The following is a 26,200-nucleotide window of genomic DNA, read 5'->3' on the forward strand; positions in this document are numbered from 1 at the left end:
TAATTATAAAAAGTCATTTTATTCACCTTTGCAATAGTTATGGAACATTGAATACAAAAGAATAATAGCAGTGTAGTCACTTCATCCAGGGCTATTTCTATTTAAAACTAGTAGAAATATGAGATGAGTAAAATTATAATGATGATTGAAACAATAATTAATAATAAATGATAATAATCTACTATAGATATACCTGATCTAAACCATTACCATCTCTTCTAGATAAAAGTCTAAGTCAAAAAGAATTACTCAAAGATATCATATCAATCACTTAGATGACATCAAGTTCGGTGTCTCACCACTAAAACAGAAACCTTAAATAGGTATCTTTACTCACTTCTTTGGAGAAATTTTCCACAATGGTAACTATCTGTCAAAAAACTTTGCAGAAAAGTTTCTTTAATAAAAGTCTCATATCCAAGATATAATGAACTCATTTAAATTTATATGATCAAGATAAATTCTCCATTAGATAAATGATCAAAACATATGAATAACAGACACTATGTTCCTTTTTTGGCAACAGGTATTCTAAAAAGAAGAGGAAGACATGGAAGCACTTTATCTGCTTTTCAGTTCATTCACTATCCCTATCCCTTTCCTCTTCCTAACCCCTAATGGGAATTAATCATTTTCAATGTAATTGAAGGAAAATTTGTCCTGAAATAGATAGCTCTTCTCCTACTTTGCTTTGTGATGATTTTTTCCTGGATTTTGCACTATTTGTAATTAAATAAACATAAGTTGATTTTTTAATTGATTCACTGAAAGCCTTTTAAAGGAAAGCTCTGGTGACATATAGGCCAATGAGGATAATATATATCTCATGATCTTCCCACATAATTTTGATTTCTTCCACTATTTTTCCAGAGTTTTTCATTCCACATAAATAAGAAGTTATTAATATTTAGTGCAACTATACTTATGTCTGGGTGACAATGAGCTATAAATAACTTTGTGTTCTAGTATAGCTTGTAATATTATCAAGGATATTTCTATTTCTATATTTATAAGTAAGGGAATAAGCATTTATATAGCACCTACTGTATGCCAGGCACTGTGCTAAAGCGCTTTATAGTATTGTTCTTATAACTACCCTGTGAAATAGCTATTATGATTGTTCCCATTTTTTACAGTTGAAGAAACTGAGGCAAAAGGTTTAAGTCATTAAGTCATAAGTTAGTAAGTGTCTGAGGCCAAATTTGAACTGAATTCTTCCTGATTCCAGGCCCAGTGCTCTATTCATTACTGTTCTACCAGTTGTTGCCTAGGATAATAATATGGGGATTTGTCATTTTTTAGTTTACATTGTATCTTCATTTCCAGCTTGGGCAAAAATTAAATATATCATAACAGTTGTGATACTTCCTGGACCTACTGTGGTCCAAAATTACATTATAGATGTATCTAAAAGGTTTGTAATGTCTTTCATGGGGAGCAAGAATACCTCATACCTAGCATGTATCTGGTGGTCATAATGGAAGAGATGGACACAGGGTGAGATAGACAAGAAGGAGCAGAAATACTTAAATTTAAACTACATAAAATAAAGAGAGTTAAATTAGATCATCTCTCAAGTCCCTTCTATCTCTATGTGCTTTAGATGCTAAGAACCATAGATAATGAAATTGAGAAAAACAAAAAAAAACTATTATGTGAAACTTTTACCCATTTATTAGTGATTTAACTTTTTTTCAAGCAACAAACAACCATCAATTAATCTCTTCAAATCCTTCCTCACCAGAAATTCTGGGAAAAAATCCTGTGCCTGTACTTACTTCATTGCAGAGTTATTTTTTTAAATCACCTTAATTTTCTATATTTTCAAAGTCTTATGTAATCAATTGTGCCATCAGTTTCAGGGTTAATGGGTACTCATTAGCAACAATGACCTAAGAACTGTATCATATTATTTGTCTGCTGTTGCCACTGAAGTTCTGTTCTCACACCTAATTCCCCTTCTAATTGCCGTCATCAATCAGATTTGGCTAAAAAGTGAACTGGAAGAATTTCTTTATTCAATAAAGTAAAGCTAGTTATTAGCAATAGTAAGGAATGGGAAAATATGGGTCAACATTTGTATTCTCCACAAATGAAAGTTACATAAATGTGTCTCACAAACATTTTTTAAAAGATTTCAACCCTGCAATATAGAGCTGAATCAGATTATAGGTTGTGAATATTTGATTTAGGTAAGTTATTGGTCCCTGCAGCTATGTGAATTTCATTTAAATACTTTTTTCTTTTTTTTTTTTTTAATTTTATGGTGAATGTTAAGATGATGATGATAATGACAATGAAGAACAGCTCATGATTGCTGTTGTTTTAGAAGAAATTATTTTTTTCCCTTCAGAATTTGTTCAATTCTCTCTTTTAGGGGATTAGACACTAGCCTATGACTCCAGCATTTTCAGTAAACTTTTCACCCCAAAAGCATATGTAGTTTTCATTCCAAGAGATTATTAACATATGTGTGTATAATACATATATATATATATATGTATATATATATATATGTGTGTGTGTGTGTGTGTGTGTGTGTATGTATATATTTATATATCTCCAGATTTGCTCATTTGTCTGTATTCATATGAACAAGAATTAGGATAGCATGATGTATAGAGAGTTGGTCTCTAAAGTAAGGAAGCTCTGGGTTCAAGTTCTGTTTCTGACAAGACTGAGCTGTATGATCCTGAACAAGTCATTTAACCTCTTAGTTTACTAGGCAATTCTCTTAAATAATAAATTTCACAGATATCAAAAGAACTGGCTAAGTTGCTTTCCACACCTGAGTTAAGCCTAACTTTATAATGAAAATACAAATCTAATCCCTATTTCTTGTGGGAACCAGAATTAAAAAAAAAATTGGAACCAGAGAGGATTTATTGAGTTTGCAAGCAAGGGAGCTTCATCCACATGGGCAGACTCTTTATAGAGGTAAAAGGACAAATTTTATATGGATTTCAATTTAGGTAGGAGGTGAATTGGGTTAGAGGTACCTCAGGAGTGGTCAGGACTATTGCTGGGGACTTGTGAGGTAGGAATAAGGCATGTGGTATTATTTCTTGATTAGACAGAGCCAGTGGCTGGGGTTAGTAATAAGAAAGGTTTTTCTTCAAATTAGCTATCTCTTATAACCCTGCCTTAATAGTGAGGACTGCCTTACTGTTTTAACAGTAAGGAAAATTCTCAGACCAGGTTGTAACATAAACAGAACTAGAGGTAAGATAGAGGTTTTGTTGTTATTAAGCTGTGTTTGATTTTGTGAGATCATTTTGGGTTTTCTTGGAAGAGAAATTCTAGTGGTTTGCAATTTCTGGGGCAAACAGGATAAATGACTTCTTGCCCAGGGTTACACAGCTATTAAGTGTCTGAGCTGGATTTGAACTCAGGAAGATGAGTCTTCATCTGACCCCAGGCCCTGTACTTTTTATTACACCACAAAGCTGCCCCAATATAGAGATAGTACAGACAAAATGGAGGTTGTTTTAGATTTCTCTGCTGCACACAGTCTATGTATGTAAAGAAAGGGAAATAAGAAACTATTTTTCTTCTTTCAGAAAACAAGAGTATCATCTAACTATTCAAGAAAAAAACAAAACAGTGCCTACTTCAATCAACTATTGGTATAACTGAGTAAAATCTTGGGTCCTAAATTTTCTGGATAATGCCCTCAATTTTCCATTTTAGATTGTAAGTGTGTATACAAGTTTGATATGTCTCAAGTCTCATAGAAGTTGATTTTAAAATGATGATGATTGGTGGTGATGATGGAAATGGCATATGTAGACTGCTTTTTGAGGGACTCACAATAGTTTTTCTGCTACTTACATGGCTCTGTTTTGAGTACTTATCTTGTTGGTACAGATTGCCATATACCTAAGCTTTCAAATCCTCTGAGAAATTTTTGAATGGCTTTCCAAAAATCCTCCATATGGTCAATATACTGGGAACCTTTCTCTGACTTTTTGTTTTATGGATATCAGGATATCCTTTCTGTGATTCACCTTTCCTAATTCTGTCTACTTTTCTAATCATATATCTCTATCTACATCTCTCTTTGTGTCTCTTCTCCCCATTTTGTCTCTCTCTGTCTCTCTTTCTCGTCTCTGTCTGTCTTTCTGTCTGTCTCCCTCCTTCCCGGTTCCTTCTCACTCTTTCCCTCTCCCTCTGTCTGTCTTTCTCCATCTCTCTTTGTCTCTGTCACTGCTGTCTGTCTTTCTCTTTGTATATGTTTGAATTATAACTTTTGAGAAGTAAATATTTTCTTCTTCTGAACAAGGTGGAAATCAAAGAGAGTGTGTTACTCTACCTACCTACTCTACCTACGTACCAAAATTTATCCAAAAAGGGGATAAAAGAAAGCAACAAAAAGTTCACTGATTTAAATGGTAGAATTTAGATGAATGATGCTGATGAGAACCTTGAATAATACAGAACTTTTCATTATTCAAGGTGCAGGACTAGTTAGGAGTCTGCTGAAATATAATTGTCCTTCCTATCAGGACTTTTTTATTTTTATTTTTGTCTTTTTTATTTATTTATCTTTGATTTGTTCTTTTTCCTACTCCTCATCCCCGAAAGAAAACAGAAAAGAATCAATCAATAAGCATTTATTAGTCTCTTACTGTGTGGTAGGAATTATGTGTTAATAAAAAACCAAACCAAACCAAACCAAAACAGTCCTTGCCCTAAAGGTACTTACATTCTAAAAGAGAAAAAAATATGTACATAGCATGGTAAATGCAAACAAAATACAAGTGGATTGAGGATAAAACTCACATTTCTTAAGTTGGAGTTGTTTATCCCTAAAACATAAGTAGGGCACTTTACCACACTGAGAACTGTGTACACTCTAAATTAGTGAGAGCAGAAAGAATTGCCTGCGTCATACATTTATACAGCACATTGGTGAAGTTTTCCCACGAGTAAGTATTTTAACAGATGACTTAGTGTCTTTAGAATTGCAACATTTACTGAAAACTTTAGAGAAAAAATAAACCATGAATATGAATGAAATAGAACTATGGACCCAAAACAGGAATAAACCAGGCTTATTTCTTGCTTCATGGTCCAAGTCAATTAAAAAATCACTACCGCCATTATATATTCATACATGTTCACATCAGAGAAACTGACCAGATGCTTAAAACTTGAACCAAATCTTCTTCTTCTCTCAGTCCGTTGAACTGGATCAAGATAGAATATTGAGATATTTTCTGAAAGAAATTTGAAATAAAATTGGTATTTCTTTCTCTTCAGATACTCAACTTAAATAAAGGTGAAATTATACCTAATATGTATACTCTGGAGAACATCTTCCATTGCTAATGGTAAGTATAAAAATTAAAGAAAATATTATTTAATCATTTTAAATATTCTTCTTAATTTTGAGAACTGGATTTCTGGGGGTGAAATCAAAATGGCAGGGTAAAGAAAGCATTCAACTAATTTCTCTCAACATTCTCCTCTAAATAACTTAAAAATAATACCACAAATTGAATTTTGGAGTGATAGACATGACAAAATGTGACATTAAGAGATTTTTTTGAGCCTAAATAGGAGGTCAGAAAGAAAGATTTATGACATGGGGGAAGAGGCTGGCTTGGTGTCTATATGGATGAAGCATCACGATGGGACTAGGTAGTGGTGACATAAAAACAGTAGCGGCTTCAGGAGCTCTTAAGCAAGAGATGGTAAGGAGATCTGGTAATTAAGCAGAAAGAAATTAAAGTGTACTCTTATCCTAGCATTGAATGTAGGACCAGCTCTGGCAATTCCACTGCTTCTGGGTTCTAATCCAATGACAGAGAAGAACACTTCCATTCAAGAGGGTTAGTATCATTTCCAGTCCTAAGAGATAAGAAGCCTTTCCTTGGTAAGGACCAGAGTTTAAAGCAAGAGAGCAGTGACCACAATTTTCCCCAGATCACACCACCTTGGAAGCACCAAAAAGGTCTACACCCCTAGAACTAGCTCTGAAAACAGTAATGAAAAAAGGCTCGAAGTTTGGGATATTGCCTTTCCACTTCCCATGCTGGGAATATGCTGGGAACATTGACAAAGTTCTAAATGAAGAAATAGGGTGGAAAAATGAACAAGCATCAAAAACTGACCCAAAAAACTACTAGAACAATAGGGAAAATCAACATAAAAACTCAGAAGAAGACAATGAAGTAAAAAAAAAGTACAATGAAAACTAAAAGGGGAAAAAATGAATTGGTCACAAATCCAGCAAGAATTCCTGGAAGAGCTAAAATATTGTCTTAAAAAAATTGATTTGTAGGAAAAAATTAGATAAGGAAATGAAGGCAAATAAAGAAAACTATGAAAAGAAAATTTACAATTTGATAGACACAAAAGGTACTAAAAATTACATCTTAAACAGAATTGGCATAATGATGAAAGAGGCACAAAAGTTCACCAAACAAAAGAACTCCTTAACGACAGAATTGGTTAAATGGAAAAAAAGAGGTACAAAAAGTTCACTGAAAAATAATTCCTTAAAAATTAAATTGTGAATACTGTATGAGGATGTATTCTGATGGAAGTGGAAATCTTCAACTTAAAGAAGATCCAACTCACTTCCAGTTGATCAATGATGGACAGAAATAACTATACCCAGAGAAGGAACACTGGGAAGCGAATGTAAATTGTTAGCACTAATATCTGTCTGCCCAGGTTGCATGTACCTTCGGATTCTAATGTTTATTGTGCAACAAGAAAATGATATTCACACACACAAAAAAAAATACTAATGTCCAAAATTGTTTTTACATAAATTTGGGGAAAATAAAATATTTAGATAAATATTTTTAATAAAAAAAAAATTAAATTGTGAGAGTGATATTATAAGCAAATTAGGAGAGCATAGAATAGTTTCCTGTCATATTTTGGAGAAAAGAGTAAGTTATGATTAGAGAACATTATGAAATACAAAATGAATAATTATGATTACATTAAATTCAAAAGGATTTGCACAAATAAAATCAATGCAATCAAGATCAGAAGGAAACTAGAAATCTAGGAAAAATTTTAATACAAAATGTTTCTTTTTTTTCTTTCTTTTTTGAAGAGAATTTTTAAAAATTAATTTTTATAATTACAACATTTTTTGACAGTACATATGCATAGGTAAGTTTTTTTTTTTTTTTTCACAAAATTATCCCTTGTACTCCCTTCTGTTCTGAATTTTTCCCCTCCTTCCCTCCACCTCCTCCCCTAGATGGCAGGCATTCCCATACATATTAAATATCTTATAGTATATCCTAGGTACAATATATATGTGCAGAACCGAATTTTGTTGTTGTTGTTGCAAAGGAAGGATTGTATTCGGAAGGTAAAAATAATCTGGGAAGAAAAACAAAACAAAACAAAACAAAACAGTGCTCACAGTTTATACTCATTTCCCAGTGTTCCTTTTCTGGATGTAGCTGATTCTGTCCATCATTGATCAATTGGAATTGGATTAGCTCTTCTCTATGTTGAAGATATCCACTTCCATCAGAATACATCCTCATACAGTATCATTGTTGAAGTGTATAATGATCTCCTAGTTCTGCTCATTTCACTCAACATCAGTTGATGTGAGTCTCTCCAGGCCTCTCTGTATTCATCCTGTTGGTCATTTCTTACAGAACAATAATATTCCATAACATTCATATACCATAATTTACCCAACCATTCTCCAATTGATGGACATCCGTTCATTTTCCAGTTTCTAGCCACTACAAAAAGGGTTGCTACAAACATTTTGACACATACAGGTCCCTTTACCTTCTTTAGTATTTCTTTGGGATATAAGCCCAGTAGTAGTACTGCTGGGTCAAAGGGTATGCAAATTTTGATAACTTTTTGGGCATAATTCCAGATTGCTCTCCAGAATGGTTGGATTCTTTCACAACTCCACCAACAATGCATCAGTGTCTCAGTTTTCCCACAGCCCCTCCAAAATTCATCGTTATTTGTTCCTGTCATCTTAGACAATCTGACAGGTGTATAGTGGTATCTCAGAGTTGTCTTAATTTGCATTTCTCTGATCAATAGTGATTTGGAACACTCTTTCATATGAGTGGAAATTGTTTTAATTTCATCATCTGAAAATTGTCTGTTCATATCCTTTGACCATTTATCAATTGGAGAATAGCTTGATTTCTTACAAATTAAAGTCAATTAATATTCCCCAAACTAATCTATTTATTTAGTGCTATAGCAATCAGACTCCCAAGATACTATTTTAATGACCTAGAAAAAATCACAACAAAATTCATATGGAAGAATAAAAGGTCGAGAATTGCAAGGGAACTAATGAAAAAAAAAAGTCAGAGGAAGGTGGTCTAAGTGTACCTGATCTAAAGCTATATTATATAGCAGCAGTCACCAAAACCATTTGGTACTGGCTAAGAAATAGAACGGTAGATCAGTGATACTGATTAGATACAAAGGACAAAAAAGGGTACATCTATAGCAATCTAATCTTTGACAAACCCAAAGATACCAACATTAGGGACAAAAATTCATTATTCGGAAAAAAACTGTTGGGAAAACTGGAAATTAGTATGGCAGAAATTAGATATGGATCCACACTTAACACCATATACCAAGATAAGATCAAAATGGGTCCATGGTTTAGGCATAAAGAATGAGATCATAAATAGATTAGAGGAACAGAGGATAGTCTACTTCTCAGACCTGTGGAGGAGGAAGGAATTTATGACCAGAGGAGAACTAGAGATCATTATTGATCACAAAATAGAAGATTTTGATTACATCAAACTAAAAAGTTTCTGTACAAACAATACTAATGCAAACAAGATTGGAAGGGAAGTAACAAATTGGGAAAATATTTTTAAAAGTAAAGGTTCTGACAAAGGTCTCATTTCCAAAATATATAGAGAACTGACCCTGATTTATAGGAAACCAAACCATTATCCAATTGATAAATGGTCAAGGGATATGAACAGACAATTCTCAGATGATGAAATTGAAACTATTTCCACTCATATGAAAGAGTGTTCCAAATCACTACTGATCAGAGAAATGCAAATTAAGACAACTCTGAGATACCACTACACACCTGTCAGATTGGCTAAGATGACAGGAACAAATAATGATGAATGTTGGAGGGGATGTGGGAAAACTGGGACACTGATACATTATTGGTGGAGTTGTGAAAGAATCCAGCCATTCTGGAGAGCAATTTGGAACTATGCCCAAAAAGTTATCAAACTGTGCATACCCTTTGACCCAGCATTGCTGTTATTGGGATTATATCCCAAAGAAATACTAAAGAGTGGAAAGGGACCTGTATGTGCCAAAATGTTTGTGGCAGCTCTTTTTGTTGTAGCTAGAAACTGGAAGTTGAATGGATGTCCATCAATTGGAGAATGGTTGGGTAAATTGTGGTATATGAAGGTTATGGAATATTATTGCTCTGTAAGAAATGACCAGCAGGAGGAATACAGAGAGGCTTGGAGAGACTTAGATCAACTGTTGCTGAGTGAAATGAGCAGAACCAGAAGATCACTATACACTTCAACAACAATACTGTATGAGGATGTATTCTGATGGAAGTGAAAATCTTCAACATAAAGAAGATCCAACTCACTTCCAGTTGATCAATGATGGACAGAAATAACTATACCCAGAGAAGAAACACTGGGAAGCGAATGTAAATTGTTAACACTACTGTCTATCTACCCAGGTTACTTATACCTTCGGAAGCTAATAATTAATGTGCAACAAGAAAATGGTATTTACACACATATATTGTATCTGGGTTATATTGTAACACATGTAAAATGTATGGGATTGCCTGTCATCGGGGGGAGGGAGTAGAAGGAGGGAGGGGATAATTTGGAAAAATGAATTAAAAAAAAAAGAGGAATGCAAATAAAAATATATATAAAGTCAATTCTCTGTATATTTTGGAGATGAGGCCTTTATCACAACCTTTAACTGTAAAAATGTTTTCCCAATTTGTTACTTCTCTTCTAATCTTGTTTGCATTAGTTTTGCAGAAACTTTTTAGTTTGGTGTAATCAAAATTTTCTATTTTGTGATCAATAATGGTCTCTAGTTCTCCTTTGGACACAAATTCCTTCCTCCTCCACAAGTCTGAGAGGCAAACTATCCTATGTTCCTCTAATTTATTTAGGATTTCATTCTTTATGCCTAAATCTTGGACCCATTTTGATCTTATCTTAGTACGTGGTGTTAAATGTGGGTCCATGCCTAGTTTCTGCCATCAAAATGTTTCTTGTAAAGGCCTCCTTTCTTAAAAATATATAGATAATTTATTAAAATTAATAAGATTACATGTCATTACCTAAATGACAAATGATTAAAGGATATGAATAGGCAGTTTTCAGATGAAGATATTAAAGCTATCTATAATCATGTGAAAAAATACTCTAACTATTGATTAGAGAAATTCAAATTAAAACAATTGTGAGGTATTACCTCATACCTATCAGATTGGCTACTAATTCAGAAAAAATAAAATGATAAATATTGGCAGAGATGTGAGAAAATTGAGTAGACTTGTGAACTTACCTAACAATTATGGAGAAGGATTTAGAACTATGCCCAAAAGCAGTGGTCCTCAAACTTTTTAAATAGGGGGCCAGTTCACTGTCCCTCAGACTGTTGGAGGGCTGGACTATAGTAAAAACAAAAACTCACACTTTGTCTCCGCCCCTCAGCCCATTTACCATAACCCTGCGGGCTGCATAAATGTCCTCAGTGGGCTGCATGTGGTCTGCAGGCCGCAGTTTGAGAACCCCTGCCCAAGAGGCTATAGAACTTTATTCATCCTTTGATCCAGCATTACCAATATTAGATCTACATTCCAAAGAGATCATTAAAAAGAGTAAAGGAACTACATGTACAAAAATAGTTATAGAAAATTTTTTGTGGTGACAAAGAATTGGAATTTGAGGTAATGCCCATCAATTGAGGAATGATTGAACAAGTTGTAGTATATGAAAGTAATGGAATACCATTATTGTAAAATAAATGATGAACTGGAGGATTTCAGAAAAACTTGGAAAGACTTACATGTACTGATGCTGAGTGAATTGAGAAGAACTAGGAGCATATTGTACAAAGTAACAGCAACACTGTACGATGATCAACTATGATAGCCTTAGATCTTTTCAGCAATACAATAATCTATGACAATTCCAAAAGACTCAAGATGGAACATGCCATCCACATCTAGAGAAAGAACTATGAAATTTGAACACAGATTGAATATAATATTTTTACTTTGTTTAAATTTGTTTTTTTCCCCAATGATTTTCCCCTTTTGTTCTGATTCTTCTCATAATTGTACATAATTGTAGTCTATATAGTATTGCTTGCTGTCTTGGGAAGAGGAGATGGAGAAAAATTGGAAACTCAAAATCTTACAAATATGAATTTTGTGTGTATTAAGAATAAATAAACTTACTACAATAAAATGAATTTTGAAAATTATCTTCACATGTATTTGAAAAAAATATAAAATATTATTAAATGAGAAAAAAAGAATGGTGTCAATGTCTTTTAATGAAGAATTGACTTAGACTTATGATAAGAGATCTTACTCATGTGGCTGGACCTGAGGAGAGTGCTCCTTTTACACCACAACCAATCCTATGAATTCCACATATTCATATGTTATTTTTTTCAATGCAACAATGTTTGAATACAATCATAAACTATAATTAGCAGCCTTAGGTCATTCTGCAATGGTTAGGCACCTAGTTTATTTCTTATCCCTTGCCACTACAAAATGTGCTATTAAGACTATCTTGGTCACATCATTGTTCCATTTAATTGCCACAATGACTCGGATTATTATTCCCATTCTATAGTTGGGAGAATTGAGATGTAGGAATGTAAATTGATTCACATCATTAATTAATGTGAAAGCAGTGACTTGTACCCCATTTACAGAGTCTTAATATTCTTATTTCACTAGGTCAAGAAATTAGCTATATATGAGGTATAGAAGTATAGCATGGGACTTCTAAATGACCATAGTGACTGGGGGGGGGGAGAGAGAGAGAGAGAGAGAGAGAGAGAGAGAGAGAGAGAGAGAGAGAGAGAGAGAGAGAGAGAGAGAGAGAGAGAGAAAAGGAGAGGAGAGAGAGAAGGAGAGGGAGGAGAGGGAGAGGGAGAAGAAAAGGAGAGAGAGAGAGGAAGAGGGAGAGGGAGAGGGAGAAGGAAAGGGACAGAGAGAGGGAGGGAGGGAGAGCAAAACATTGGAGACACTTGAATTTGGAATTGTAAAAAGATAACTACTCAAAGAGTACTGAACAATACAAATAGTGAAGATCCTTTTCTTCATGTTACTCAACTCCTTTGACCAGAAATATCACTACTAGACTTATAATCCAAAAAGTAAAAGAGAGAGGGAAAAAAACCTATTATATATAAAAATGTTTTAATAGTTCATTTTTGTAATGCCAAATGATACTATTGGGGGCATTCATCAGTTGGTGAATAGCTGAATAATTGTGTCATATTATGGAAATAGGTTCAGAGAAACCTGAGAAGACTTGTATAAACTGATGTACAATGAATAAGAAGAACAATTTATACAATAACAGCAACATTGTAAAAACCTAAGACCTTGAATTAATACAATGACCAAACATGACTTCAGAGCACTGATGATGAGCTATGCTACCAACCTCCTGACAGAGAGCAAATGGATTCCAGATGTAGGATGACGCAGAAATTTTTAGAAATAGCCAATATGAGGATTTGTTTTGCTTGACTGTGTATAGTTAAAAGAATTTTGTTCTTTTTTTAAATTAAATGGATGGGAAGAAGAGAAAGTATTTATTAATTGAAAAAGAAAATGAATTTTTAAAAAAAAATGAACATTTCAGTATCTGGTATTATTCAATTTCTGCTCTTGATTTTTATCATTAAAGTTTTCTTGGGACAGATCTAAATTAATTCAACCCAAATCAATAAACATTTAGTGCCTACTAAGTATGAGTACTTTTAAACAAGCAAATGAAATAAAAAATAAAAAGGACCCTACTTTAAATGTCTATTCAGTTATAAAATGATGTTGTTATTATTTAAAGTAGAAAATATCTCCTTCTGGGGAGGATGTATCACTAAGAGAAACAGAAGTACACTGCTTTTTTCCTGAATTGAGCAGCTGAATTCCTAAGTTAATTCTGTTCTCTGGGTGAAGGTTGTTATTGCCCTTTTTATTTTTGTATTTCACATAAATAGACAGCTAGTGGTCTCTTGCCTTTTGAGTCTTACCATTATATCACTATCCCTGAGATTGTGTTTCCAGTCAAAGTCCTATATACTGGGATTTTTGTTATCACATATGGTCCTATTGAAATTTATGTGATCTATGTTCTATTTCAGTTAGGTTCCATGAATATCTTTTTTAAAAGATGGGAAACAGTTGTCTGCATTTTGGTTGGTCTGGAAGCTCTATTCTAAACTAGGTGCAACATAAGTAATTTTGTTATGGACAGCATTTTAACTCTTTTTAATATCTCTTTTCTTTTCTTTTTTTACTGCCATCTCTTTCTCCTCACCACATATTTCTTACACTCATGTTCCTTTTTAAATTAAAACTTTTTATTTTCAAAATACTTGCAATAATTTTCAACATCCACTTTTCCAAAACCTTCCAAATTTTTTCTCTCCCTTCTCCCTATTCTTCCCATAGATAGCAAGTAATCCAAGTTAATCACATGCAATTATGCTATACATATTTTCACAAATACCATGATGCACAAGAAAAATCAGTCCAAAAAGGAAAGAAATGAAAGAGAAAACAAATGCAAGCAAACAACAAAAAAGAGTGAAAATACTGTTCCCACAGTCCTTTCTTTGGGTGCAGATGACTCTCTTTATCACTAGACCATTGGAACTGTCCTGAATCAACTCATTGTAGAAGGGAGCCACATCCATCAGAACTGATCATTATATAATCTTGGTGTTGCTGTTATAATGGTCTCCTGGTTCTGCTCATTTCACTTAACATCAGTTCATGTTAAGTCTCTCCCGACCTCTCTAAAATCATCCTGATGATCATTTCTTATAGAACAATAATATTTCATAATATTCATATACCATAATTTATTCATCCCTTCTCCAACTGTTGGGCATCCACTCAGTTTGATTCAATTTCTTGCCACTACAAAAAAGACTGCCACAAACATTTTTGCACATGTGGATCCTTTCTCCTCCTTTATGATCTCTTTGGGATACAGACCCAGTAGAGACACCGCTGGATCAAATTATATGGACATAGTTCCAAATTGCTCTCCATATGGTTGAATCAGTTCACAACTCCACCAGCAATGCATCAGTGTCCAGTTTTCCCACATCCCCTCCAACATTCATCATTATCTTTTCCTGTCATCTTAGCCAATCTGAGAGGTGTGTAATTGTACCTTAGAGTTTTCTTAATTTGCATTTTTCTGATCAATAGTGATTTAGAGCACCTTTTCATATGACTAGAAATGGTTCCAATTTCTTCATCTGAAAATTGTTTGTTCATATTCTTTGATCATGTATCAATTGGATAATGGTTTGAATTCTTATAAATTTGAATCAGTTCTCTATATATTTAGAAATGAGACCTTTACAGACGCCTTGAATGTAAATTTTTCCCCAGTTTATTTCTTCACTTCTAATTTCGCCTGCATTGGCTTTGTTTGTACAAAAACTTTTTAACTTAATATAATCAAAATTATTCATTTTGTATTCAATAATACATTCCAGTTCTTCGTTGGTCACAAATTCCTTCCTTTTCCACAGATCTGAGAGGTAAACTGTCCTTTGTTCTTCTAATTTGCTTATAACAACATTTTTTATGTCTAAATCATGAACCCATTTCGACCTTATCTTGACATAGGGTGTTAGGTGTGGGTCAATGCCTAGTTTTTGCCCTATTAGTTTCCAATTTTCCCAGCAGTTTTTGTCATTTATTGACTTCTTATCCCCAAATCTGGGACATACCTGTATTCTTAAAGTGTCTTCTGAATGCTCAGGCTTTTACTCATTCATTCCACAGCCATCATATAAGCTTCCATTTTCACTCTTCCTGGTACCAGGAATACAAAGACCAAAAAATCTCAACAAAACAAAAGTACATGTACTCAAGGAGCACATATTCTATTAATGGGATGGAATAAAGCAAGTATTCATAGATGAATAGACATATAAACTCACATGTGTTTATTCATATAAACACATATTGGATCTGTTTGCCCTTGGAAATGGAATGTGCTGGATAGAGAATAGAAAATGAGTCAATTTAATGATGCTTTAGAACCTAAGACTGGATGGTATTCCTTCTTGGTCTCTCACTTTGTATTGGATTATTCCTGAACTCTGAAAATCAGCATCATCATATTTAAATAGGGATTTTCAGATTTGTAAAGTACTCTGCAAATATAATTTCATTTTGTCCTCATGACAGTCCTCGAGGAAGGTGATATTATTATCTCCATTTTAGAGCTGAGGAAATGGAGGTATATAAATTGTATGTGACTTTGCCAAAGTCACACAGATAGAAAGTATCAAAGACAGGATTCAAACTCCTTGCACTTAGGGAGTTACTTTCTATTAAAGGGCTAGAATAAAATAAACACACAGAAATGAATAGAAATATAAACATGTGTATATGTATAGATATACTTTCATGCACATTTCTCTTGGTCTGTCTCGGTCTTTTTTCTTTTTCTCACTCTCTCTCTGTTTCTTTTTGTCTATGTTACCTATGTATATCAAATGATTTCATAAGTGAAACCTAATAAATGGGATGGGATAGATATCATTATAGGATTCATGTTGAAAGTGGACCTGATTAAGCTTTGAAATAAATTTTCTAAGACCATTGTTCTACATAGCTGCTTTCTCAGATTCTGAAGTCATGATTTATGTCTCACTGTGTTATATCAACATTATTTTGGAAAACCATTAGCTAATAAACTAGATTAAACTAAGATACAAATAACTGAATACTGATTAATGTTCTTCATCCTTTTCCTTTCCTTCCACATATAGTGTAAGTGGATCTTAACTGAGCAAATGTCTTTAGTTAGGAAGTACATGATGTAAGAATTCCAGATATCATGTTAAGGCCAAAGCAGGTGATAGTTGAGTTCATATATTACTGACTGCCTTGCTTCCCATGCTTAAAAATAAGGTTGGCTCTACAAGGAACTTGGGTTATTAGGATTATAGCATATAACCACTCCTAAGCAATAGGAATGGAGGATATCTGAAGTGAAATTCTCACCTGGATGAATTAATATCACCTGCTCATTAATAGAAATCCAATGATTCAGATATTAATCTTGGTAATTATCAACTCTTCTCTGAATGAGAATTAGTTGGGTTTTGAACTTTTTCCAGTGGGCAAATATATATTTTATATATATTTGTGTGTGTGTGTGTGTGTGTGTGTGTGTGTGTGTGTGTGTGTGTGTGTGTGTGTATTCTTGTAATGGGAGCCAGCAGCAAACATCTTGAATGCAGGGAGTCCAATTCTTGAATGTGCACGTATTGAAGCATTTTACTACGTCTCCAGGAGGCCAGACATGGCAGGTCCCTTCTGACAAATGCTCCTCAATAACTCTACTGCAGAGTCATGTATGTCCTGGCTTCTTGCACGGAAATTGTTTCTGGGCTGGATGACTGCTTTGCAAATGAACAACATTTTTTCTGCTGTGGTCTTGTGGTCTAATATTAAAACATTTTCACAATGGAAACCCGATGGATTAGATCATTTTCCCTAGGTTTGCATCCCAAGGGACATCTAACCTATGTTGCTTGTTTTAATTAAATTACCACATTTTCCATATGATTAAATGCCTGAATAATGAAGACTTATGGGACTGAATTTTAATGCACCATACATTAATATGAGCAACAGGGGGAACATATGATTTTACTTTGAGTAGAATCTTTTAGTAGCAAATGTTTCACCTCTTCCTTTTTTGTCTTCCTTGTTCTCTTTCAGATCAAATGAACGGTAGAGAACAGTAAGACACAAAATGATTAGGTATTAGGCAGGCTGTGCAAGAGGGAGTCATTGATGAGAACTTGAAGAAAGAGAGGAAACCTCAAAACTGGTCCTAAATTCTGGGCATGTGCCAATGCTTCTAACGTAATACTGGCTGAGGACTGCAAGGGATCAGACCACTTACCCTTCTTAGATAGCTTCCATCTGTCACGTATGCTTTGCATCTGATATGTAAGTCCATCAATACGAATAGTCATAGGGTATCAAATAGGAAAATCCGATGCAGACACTAAAATTTCTTAAGATATTCAGTCTTGTTCTTGGTCTCATGGTGGGAGCTTCCAAAGGTCCAAAGCTATTAGGTCAGGATGGAAAAGAACATCATGATTTGTTTAAACACTTTTTTCGATTTTTATTGTTAAACTAAAAAACACAAACTCTCTCCAAAGTGTCAAGAATGTTGTGAATACTTTTGCCAAAACCTATTAAATTCTAGAAATCTAGTTATGAGATCAGTACACCATTAGATATTTTATTGTCCACTACATTGTTGATGAACAAGATGAGGCAAGCCACATACAGGGAGAATATGGTGATCTCCAGGAGAGGGATTTTATAACAATTTGATCCTGAAGCAAATTAGCAGAGTAATGGAGAAACTGTAGATGCTTTGAAAAGCAGGATTGACTTTTATTGGAATGGAATTATCATAGGATCTTATATTTAATTAGAAAGAATATCAAATGGCCAGTTAGTTCAACATCTTTATTTTTCGATAAGTAAATTGAGACTTCAAAGGGTTAAATAATATGTCCAATATAGCACAAGTAGTCAGAAATAGTTTTGATTCTAACCTAAATTCTCTTATTTCAAATCTTGTTCTCCTTTCTTATGCCATAGAATGAGATCTCAAAACGGTTGGGGGTGGATGGAAAAGGATGATGGCATCTTTTATGAGTTTTATAAGAGCATTCTTTCCAGATTCACTGACTTTAGACTTCTCTGAGCTAAGCCAAGAGCAAGAAATAACAGGTAAAGATGTGTTCACGTTATTTTTAGACTTTGAAATTGAATGACACTTATTTCCCAACTCTCCAAAACAGATTTTGACTTCTTCCCCTCCTGCACTATGTCTTTAAATTTAGAGTATTGATGCATTTCTCTGTCTATAACTTATATTTGCCTGGCCTGTTTCCTTCTGGAATTGTGAGCTCCTTGAAGATGCCAACATTGTCTGTTCTCCAAGTATACTGTACATTTATTGCGAGAAGTACACTGAAAGTACATCGAAATGTTTCAATGATTGGGGAAAATAAAAGGCATTTAAGAACTATTTTTCATTTTTCCAGTTCTACTCCTTTTTTTCCCACTTCATAAGACTCTTTTTAGAAAAACTGGAAAATCAGAGCTTTAGATTCTGAAAAGCAGCAAAGAAAAAAATCAGTTGGTATTATTTTTATAGTTAAGAGATGTATTTCCTAGTTCACTAGCTCACTGAAACATTTTGAGAAATGAATTCTTACATTTAAACATGAAATACGTTTCCCTTACAATAATTCACAAGATTTACTCTGTTTTCTTTCTCAAGTTGGGAAATGATGTTCTAGCTACAAGACACTGACAATTCAAGCTGCCCACAAAAGGTCATCTGGCCTACTCATAAATCCCACAGAACCACCAAATTCAAACCATTTGGGCAATGAGCTGAATCATCAGCACATGCATTGATGTTAATCTGTTTCGCTGTGTTGGGGGCCAGACTCTGAGTGGCAGAGGAGGCCAACTTTATGGCCTTGCTTTTCTGCTTAAGGCTGGCATACCATTTAGCATATCTCATAGAGCATCTGGGGTGGGCATCTTTTTCCCATGATTCATTTCTTCTGTCTAGTATCATACCATCATAGTTATGGTGATTATGTTTTTTTCCAGTCCCTCCTGCCCTCTAGCAGTAAGGAAGTTTGACATAAAATGGAGCTGTGGGAAAGAAAAATTGGCTTAAAGATTTATGGAGAACTTCAAATTAAGATTAATGACTAAATCTTTATCCCAAATATAGATCTACTTAGGATGTCATGTATGTTTGTGTCAACTAAGAAATACAGACTGAGCAGAGACCTTTTGAGATATCTATCTATCATCTATCTATCTGTCTGTCAATTCATTTTCCTCTTATTATAGATTAGGTATATAAGTATATTTATATCTAGATATGCCAATTTATATAGTTTGTGAAGTTATATATGTATGAGTAAACAATTATGATGTTGCTAAATGGTATTATATATGGAGTTTTAGATTTTGAATCAAGAAAACTAATTAATTTCTGCCTCAGAGACTGGTGGGTGACCCTAGGCAAGTCACAAAACATCACTCACCCCCAGTTTCCTCATCTGTAAAAGGGATAATAATAACACTTACCTCATAGGGTTATTGTGAGACTCAAATGAAATGCTACTTGTAAAGTGTTTTATAAATCATAAAGCACCATATAAATAATATTAAATAAAGATAAATTATATAGTTTACATATTGATGTATAAAGCACTTTTTCATTTTAACTAAAATGATAATTAATAATAAAATTTTTGTCAAAGAATTGTAATTGCATATGCTGCACCATTTTGGATGCTATTGGTATACACTTTGAGATGCAGTAATTCAAAGTTGCATATTTTAATACTTGTCTTTAATGATTTGCAGACAAAAATAATAGTCCACAAAACTGTGTAGATTTAAAATAGAAAAAATGAATCATTGGTCAAGCTTACTAAATAATAGTCTGCATTTTTTAATTCTTTTGAGTAATTACAAAAAGATTCTTGTAGAAATTCAGCTAGGAAATTTCCATGTAATGATGTTAAATAAGCTGTTCTTGCAAATTAACCAAAGAATATTACATTTTAATATTTTTAACAAAGTAGTTCAAAATCAGTATGGAAATTCTGTGTAACTCTACTACCTGTTCCAAGCATAGAGTAGTTTGCTAAAAGACAATCCTAGGGTGCTATGTTATGCATACTAGGAGGTGACTCCTGCTTGGCTGAGAGATCTTGAAGTCTATAAAGTTCAATACTTGCCTAAGTGGAGAAGAGATTTGTTCAGATTCAGAAAGATTAGAAGAAGAATGGAAAAAGTTTAATAAGAGATGTGGAATGAATCTTTGAATGATGGTTGGGAAATCTTATAGGATATGAAGGAAACCACAATGTGGTCCCAGGGTCTGCAACCCTAGTAAATGTTAAGAGTAAACTCTTCCTCCCAGATAGATGAGATTTTTCTTGGTAAAACTGAGATCTTATTCTTAAGTGAAGAATTGATTTAGTCTTAGTTAGATTAGTTAGTTAGATTTTAATATTTAATCTATAGAACCTCTCCAATGTCTATGTACTACTTGCTTTGATAAAAAAGGTTTACTTCTTAATTATGTTCTCTTTTGTGTAGCTAGCTTTTGGTGGACATGATCTAAGCATCTTTTTTTCCTGAACTCTAAAAGAATTGTATCTGTAGATTAACAGCCAATGATATGTGACCTCCTCATCTGGACTCTTTTGTGAAGGCAAGCTAGGCTATGTTTTGATTCAATTCTTACTTCATCTTTAACTACTGAACAGGATTTGTCTCATATAAACTAAAACCTGAGAAAGACCTTAGCTCAAAAAGGCCAAGGTCTCCCATTGCATTGGGAGCCATCAAAAGTTATCTTGACCTCTGTCTTGCCACTGGACCCCCGATGATTCTGGAAGGGAGCAAGGTTGATGACTTTGCACAGTTCTGTGTTATTGAAATCCAATTCACCTGCAAGTCAAGATATTCTCCTGTTGTCTTTGGTCCTCTTAGAGAAAGAACAATAATATATTTTAATAACTCCTGGTTGGGCTTCCTAACTCAATTCTCTTCCCATTTCAATCTATCCTCTACTCATCCACTAAAGTGATTCTCCTAATTTACTAGTCTGATCATGTCACTCCCCTATTCAATAAACTTAAGTAATTCCCTGTCACTTCTGGAATCAAATAAAAATTCTTTGCCTGTCATTGAAGCCCTTCACAACCTAACTCATTCCCTTCCTCCCCCCCCCTGCAATCTTCTTATATCTTACTCTCTGTCAAATACTTTATTCAGTGACCTTGGTCTCTGACCTGGTCCTCAGACATGACATTTAGCTGTGGACATTTTTTCCTGTCTGTTCTCTATTCTTGGAAAGCTTTCCTTCCTCATCTCCACCTATTGCCTTTCCTTGCTTCCTTTAAGTCCCAAATAAAAATCTTTTCTACAGGAAATCTTTCTTAATTCTAATTCCTCCTCTCTCTCAAGAATTTTCTGTATATCATATAGATATATATTGTTGGCTTTGTATATATTTGTTGGCTTATGGTTCTCCCTCATCCTCTCCCTCCACATTAAACTGAGAGCTTTTTTTAGGGGCACCCTTTTTTTAGGGTGCAGTGAATAGAGCACCAGCCTTGAATTCAGGAGGACCTGAGTTCATATCTGGTCTCAGACACTTAACACTTCCTGGCTGTGTGACCCTGGGCAAGTCACTTAACCCCAGCCTGGGGCGGGGGGGGGGGAAACAAACAAACTGAGAGCTTTTTGAAGTCAAGGAGAGACTATCTTTTGCTTCTTTTTTGCTTCAATAGTGCTTAGCACAGTTCTTCTTACATTGTAGGAGCTTAATGAACCCTTATTGACACTGATTGACTTCTAAATAATAATTATAATAATAATAATGATTGCCATTTATATGCTGCCTACTATATGTCAAGTACTATGCTAAGCACTTTACATATATTATCTCATTTGATCTTCACAATCCTAGGAGGCAGGTGCTATTAGTATTCCTAATCTATACTTAAGGAAGCTGAGGCTTACATGGCTTGCTCAAAATGACACAGGGAGTAATGTCTGAGGACAAATGTTAATGTAGGTCCTCCTATCTTCAGGTCCAGCATTCTACCCACTACAAGACCTGATGAAGATTCTGTGAAATGTAATACATAGTAAGTATAAACTAGGGTTGTGCTGGTAAATGTTTAACAGCTGGTTCCCCTCCCTCCCAAAAAAATGTACCCATGATATACTTTAAAAAAATAATAGCTTTTTATTTTCAAAATGTATGCAAAGATAGTTTTCAACATCATAATACACTTTTACATTTAATCTGCATTCTTACCATTTTCTCCATCATTTTTAAGACTAAATAATCAACCAAATAATAAATTAAGCCCTGATTTGCTGTGCTTGCTATTCTCAGGAGTATTAATGCTCACACTAAATATTTAATAGTTACAAACCTTTCTGAGAAGGCTCTGGTACCCATCTGGCAAAGTAGGTCTTACCAATTATGATTTATATGTATAAGATGGAATAATAGATGTATGATCATAGGATTTAAATCCGAAAGGGAGTTTTGAGGTGATCTGATTTGATCTTTACATGTTACACTTGAAGACATTGAAGCCTAATTGAATTATGATTTTTCATCTTCAAGTAACTTGGTGGCTAGTGTTTGTATTTCAATGATTTCTTTTTCTGCTTTCCCTAATTACTGAAGTTTTCCAGTGGGAAAGACTCAAGCACTTTCTTATTATTGAAGAACTGAGATGATTCCATTTGTGGACAGAGTGAAAGGCAGGAAAAAACCATAGAATGAAAAAGGGACATAATGGAAAATAAGTTGGATGAAGAGAGAGGCAAAGAAATGTAAAGAGAATAGAGCATTTCCAATGACTCACCTCTTATGGAGCTGGGAAGCATAATAAGGAGAGGTTAATCCTCCTTCATCCTCTATCACAAAAGACTGGAACCAGGGCTATTAGCCCTTTCTTGCTGCGCTGAGATCTGAGAGAATGAACATTTATCCAGGGCTTCTTCTTGGATATGGCAGGACCTTATGATACATTTTTTTCTCTCCCACTTTCCTGAAGAAATAATGAATCCTTGAATTCTTAGAGTATAATATAAATTCTTATATATATCTTGAAGAATTTAATTGAATGAAACAGAAATAAAAGCTAATAAGGAGAGTTTGCAAGAAAGTGGAGAAATCCGAGGTGGAAATGGGAAGTGAAGGAAGTAGGTGAGAAAGAAGAATGGTAGAAGAAGGATAATTTCTGAAGAGATGAGTTGTAGTGATATGTCAGAGAAACAGAGGTAAGCAAAAAAACCTAGGAGAAAGGAAGAATCAAGGTCTATGTTATGTGATGCCAAGAAATTCAAGAAGGCTTAGAATCAACTTTCAGCTCAGACTCTTCCTGGCTGTGGAGCATTGATATACCTTTAAATTGTCTGAAATTTAGTTTCATCATCAGTAAAATGAGGATGTAAAAATCCTTACCTCCCAGGATTGTTCAGAAGATAAATGAAGATAACATATCGTAAAACTCTTTGCACACCTTAAAGCGCAAGATAAATAAGTTATTATTATTTTGTACCTTGAAAAAAACTCCACCATTTAATTTAGTTCATATTCTTTCATTTGACATAGAAAGGAAATCGGAGGCATAAAAGTAAACTTTGTAAAAGTAGCAGCCTTTCTAGGTCTTCTAACTTTTTCTAGATGAAATGATTTTTATGTATGGAAGGAAACAAAGACCATTTCTCTGACCTAAAGTCATGGCGCTGGATTCCATTTTAAAGCCTTCACAGTTTCTTTTTTCTTCCTTCCTTCCTTCCTTCCTTCCTTCCTTCTTCCTTCCTTCCTTCCTTCCTTCCTTCCTTCCTTCCTTCCTTCCTTCCTTCCTTCCTTCCTTCCTTCCTTCCTTCCTTCCTTCCTTCCTTCTTCCTTCCTTCCTTTCTCTCTCTCTCTCTCTCTCTCTCTCTCTCTCTCTCTCTCTCTCTCTCTCTCTCTCTCTCTCTCTCTCTCTCTCTCTCTCTCTCTCTCTCTCTCTCTCTCTCTCTCTCTCTCTCTCTCTCTCTCTCTCTCTCTCTCTCTCTCTCTCTTTCTTTCTTCCTTCCTTTCTTTCTTTTTCCCCCCCCTTGGCTCTAGAGAGATAAAGATGAGTCATATGGGGGAGCTATTTACTAATACCATGGTACCTTGTCCCTATGTGGGTTTGTTTCTAAAGCAAATGCATTCATAGTTTCTGAGGTGATTAAATCATAAATAGGCTTGTTCAACAGATTGAGATGTTCTTAATTCCACTCCCAAACTTGACAGTGCGATTTTAAGTTCATTGGTCTCTCCCAAAAAGTCAGAAGGTTGCTTCCCCTAGATTTCACACCCTCAATCCACCGCCCTTCGAAGTCTTAACTGTTGGGCTTGCAAAAAGAAGGGCCCAAGTTTACCTAAAGTTCTGCTTGATGAGGAACTGACAAGAAGGATTAAATCCGGAGGAAAGACTTCCCACTGCAACCGCTTTGGAGACAGTGCCGATGAAATGTCAGACAAGCTGCGTCTGTGCATACCTTCCTTTTCCTCACACTGCCTAATTGAGAGAGGCGTGAACATAGCAAGAGTGCCGAAAGCAAAAATGCCCTGCTTTGTGCATCCCACAGCAGAGAGATCCAATTATTTTTCTGGTTGGGCTACTTGTCTCGTCTCTGGCCGGCGCCAACGTGGTATCTGCTGTGTGGAACAAGAGAGAAAACTGGCAACAATTTGCCCGTGGGTCCCACCAGAAAGCCCTTACCAAAACCATGGGTTTGCTCAGTGAAATGATGAGGCCGCTTAAGAAAAGTTTGCTGCTTTAATCCAGGCACTACTTCCAAATCTTGTACTCTTTCAGTGACTACCACTTTCTGAAACAATAGTCCCCCAATGGGTCCCCTGAAGTCTCATTAAAAGAAAGCAGAATTGATCTTCGCATTTTAAAAAAAAATTAAAAAAAGGAGGGGGGCTTTTGAATCTGATAAAGGAATCCTTCGTAGAGGCTTTGAACACCTCTGGGCAGCCTCTCTAAAGGCTCCAACAAGAAAATGGGGGCTGGCGGGAGGTTTTTGAGCGTTCGCTTGAAAGAAGAGGGGGCAGACTAAAGGATTCACATTCAGTGCAGCTGGGCTGTACCACCGTGGTTCATGGTAATTAGTTGGCCAGTGAAAAGCAGACAGCTTACAGTGACTGTGGGAAAATGACTTGGTGATTTGCTACTGCCCAGTCAGTCTCACAAAAGAACTGTCTATTGAACACCGGCGAAGAAGATGAAATCCAAATAACGGCCAGCTGGAGATTGGGTGTGGTGATGGCGCCATCAGTCTCGAGAAGATAATTGTGAATGTGTTTAGTGGACCCACCACAAGCTATAATCTATAAACTGGAGATAACGCTTAAAGGGTCAAAAAGAATCGAATGGATGGGTTTTTGCTGAATAGGCAGCTAAAGGTGTTTTGGTCCCCTCGTTCCCATTCATTAGCTGAGAAGTTTTAATTCTGTGTAGGTGGGTGGGGAACTTGGCATACAAATTAAAACTGTCATGTTCGACATTTTAGTGCTTGTCCTAATTGAACACGTTGAGAATAGAATGAGGGCCAGAGCTGTGAGAAATCCAGGAACTTGCTGTGTGAATTATTTGTAGCTGAAAGCTAATTTCTGAATTATTTACTTAGATTTGACCATGTAGCAAGCAGGCAGATTTAGAAAGTGCAGGGGAATTATTATAAGGAGAAAATGAGATCCCATGGATCCTAAGATCTAATATATACCCTAAAGAAAAATCCCCTTTGGGGTGTTCATGACAAGAGACCATCATTCCCCCATTCATCAAGCATCTAATAAGTTCCTGCTATATGCTAGGCACTGTTGTGCATGATGGAGATACAAAAGAAATAGCTTCTGATACAAAGAAGTTTACATTCTACAGAAGGAAAGAACATGGACCCAGATAAAAGGCATCATGGTAAAATAAAAGAGAGCTTAGTTTGAATTCAGAACATTTGGGTTCAAATTCCAGTACAACCACATTTTTCTCATCTGTAAAATGGGAGTGTTGGGCTAGGTGATTTCTGTGATTTCATTTAGCTCTCTAAATCTATGAAACTAATTTTTTACTTAGTAAATATTGTATTTACAATATATAGACAGTCATAGCAAAAGTGAAGCAGTATGGAATTGGGTAGCTGATAATAACATGGGGATATAGGATTGGTCCCTTGTATGAATGAAATGGCATTTGTGCTGAGTCTTTGATGGAATCTAGGGAGACAGTCTATGAGAAGTGGAAAGGGAGAGAATTCTAGGCTTGAGGCACTGTTTATGTAAAT

The 26,200-nt window shown here is 34.9% G+C and overlaps 1 long non-coding RNA gene across 1 annotated transcript; it reads right to left on the reverse strand.

The window, feature by feature from the left end:
- Positions 1-1,730: 1,730 nt before the first annotated feature.
- LOC141546002 (uncharacterized) lies at positions 1,731-24,890 on the reverse strand. Its single transcript, XR_012483207.1, has 5 exons — positions 24,290-24,890; positions 22,738-22,923; positions 17,187-17,357; positions 14,992-15,076; positions 1,731-5,219 (listed from the first exon to the last, which is right to left on the reverse strand). It is a non-coding gene; the product is annotated as an uncharacterized LOC141546002 (long non-coding RNA).
- Between the last annotated feature and the right edge of the window lie 1,310 nt (positions 24,891-26,200).

The sequence above is a fragment of the Sminthopsis crassicaudata genome, chromosome 6 (assembly GCF_048593235.1).
Source record: "Sminthopsis crassicaudata isolate SCR6 chromosome 6, ASM4859323v1, whole genome shotgun sequence".
Classification (NCBI taxonomy): domain Eukaryota; kingdom Metazoa; phylum Chordata; class Mammalia; order Dasyuromorphia; family Dasyuridae; genus Sminthopsis; species Sminthopsis crassicaudata.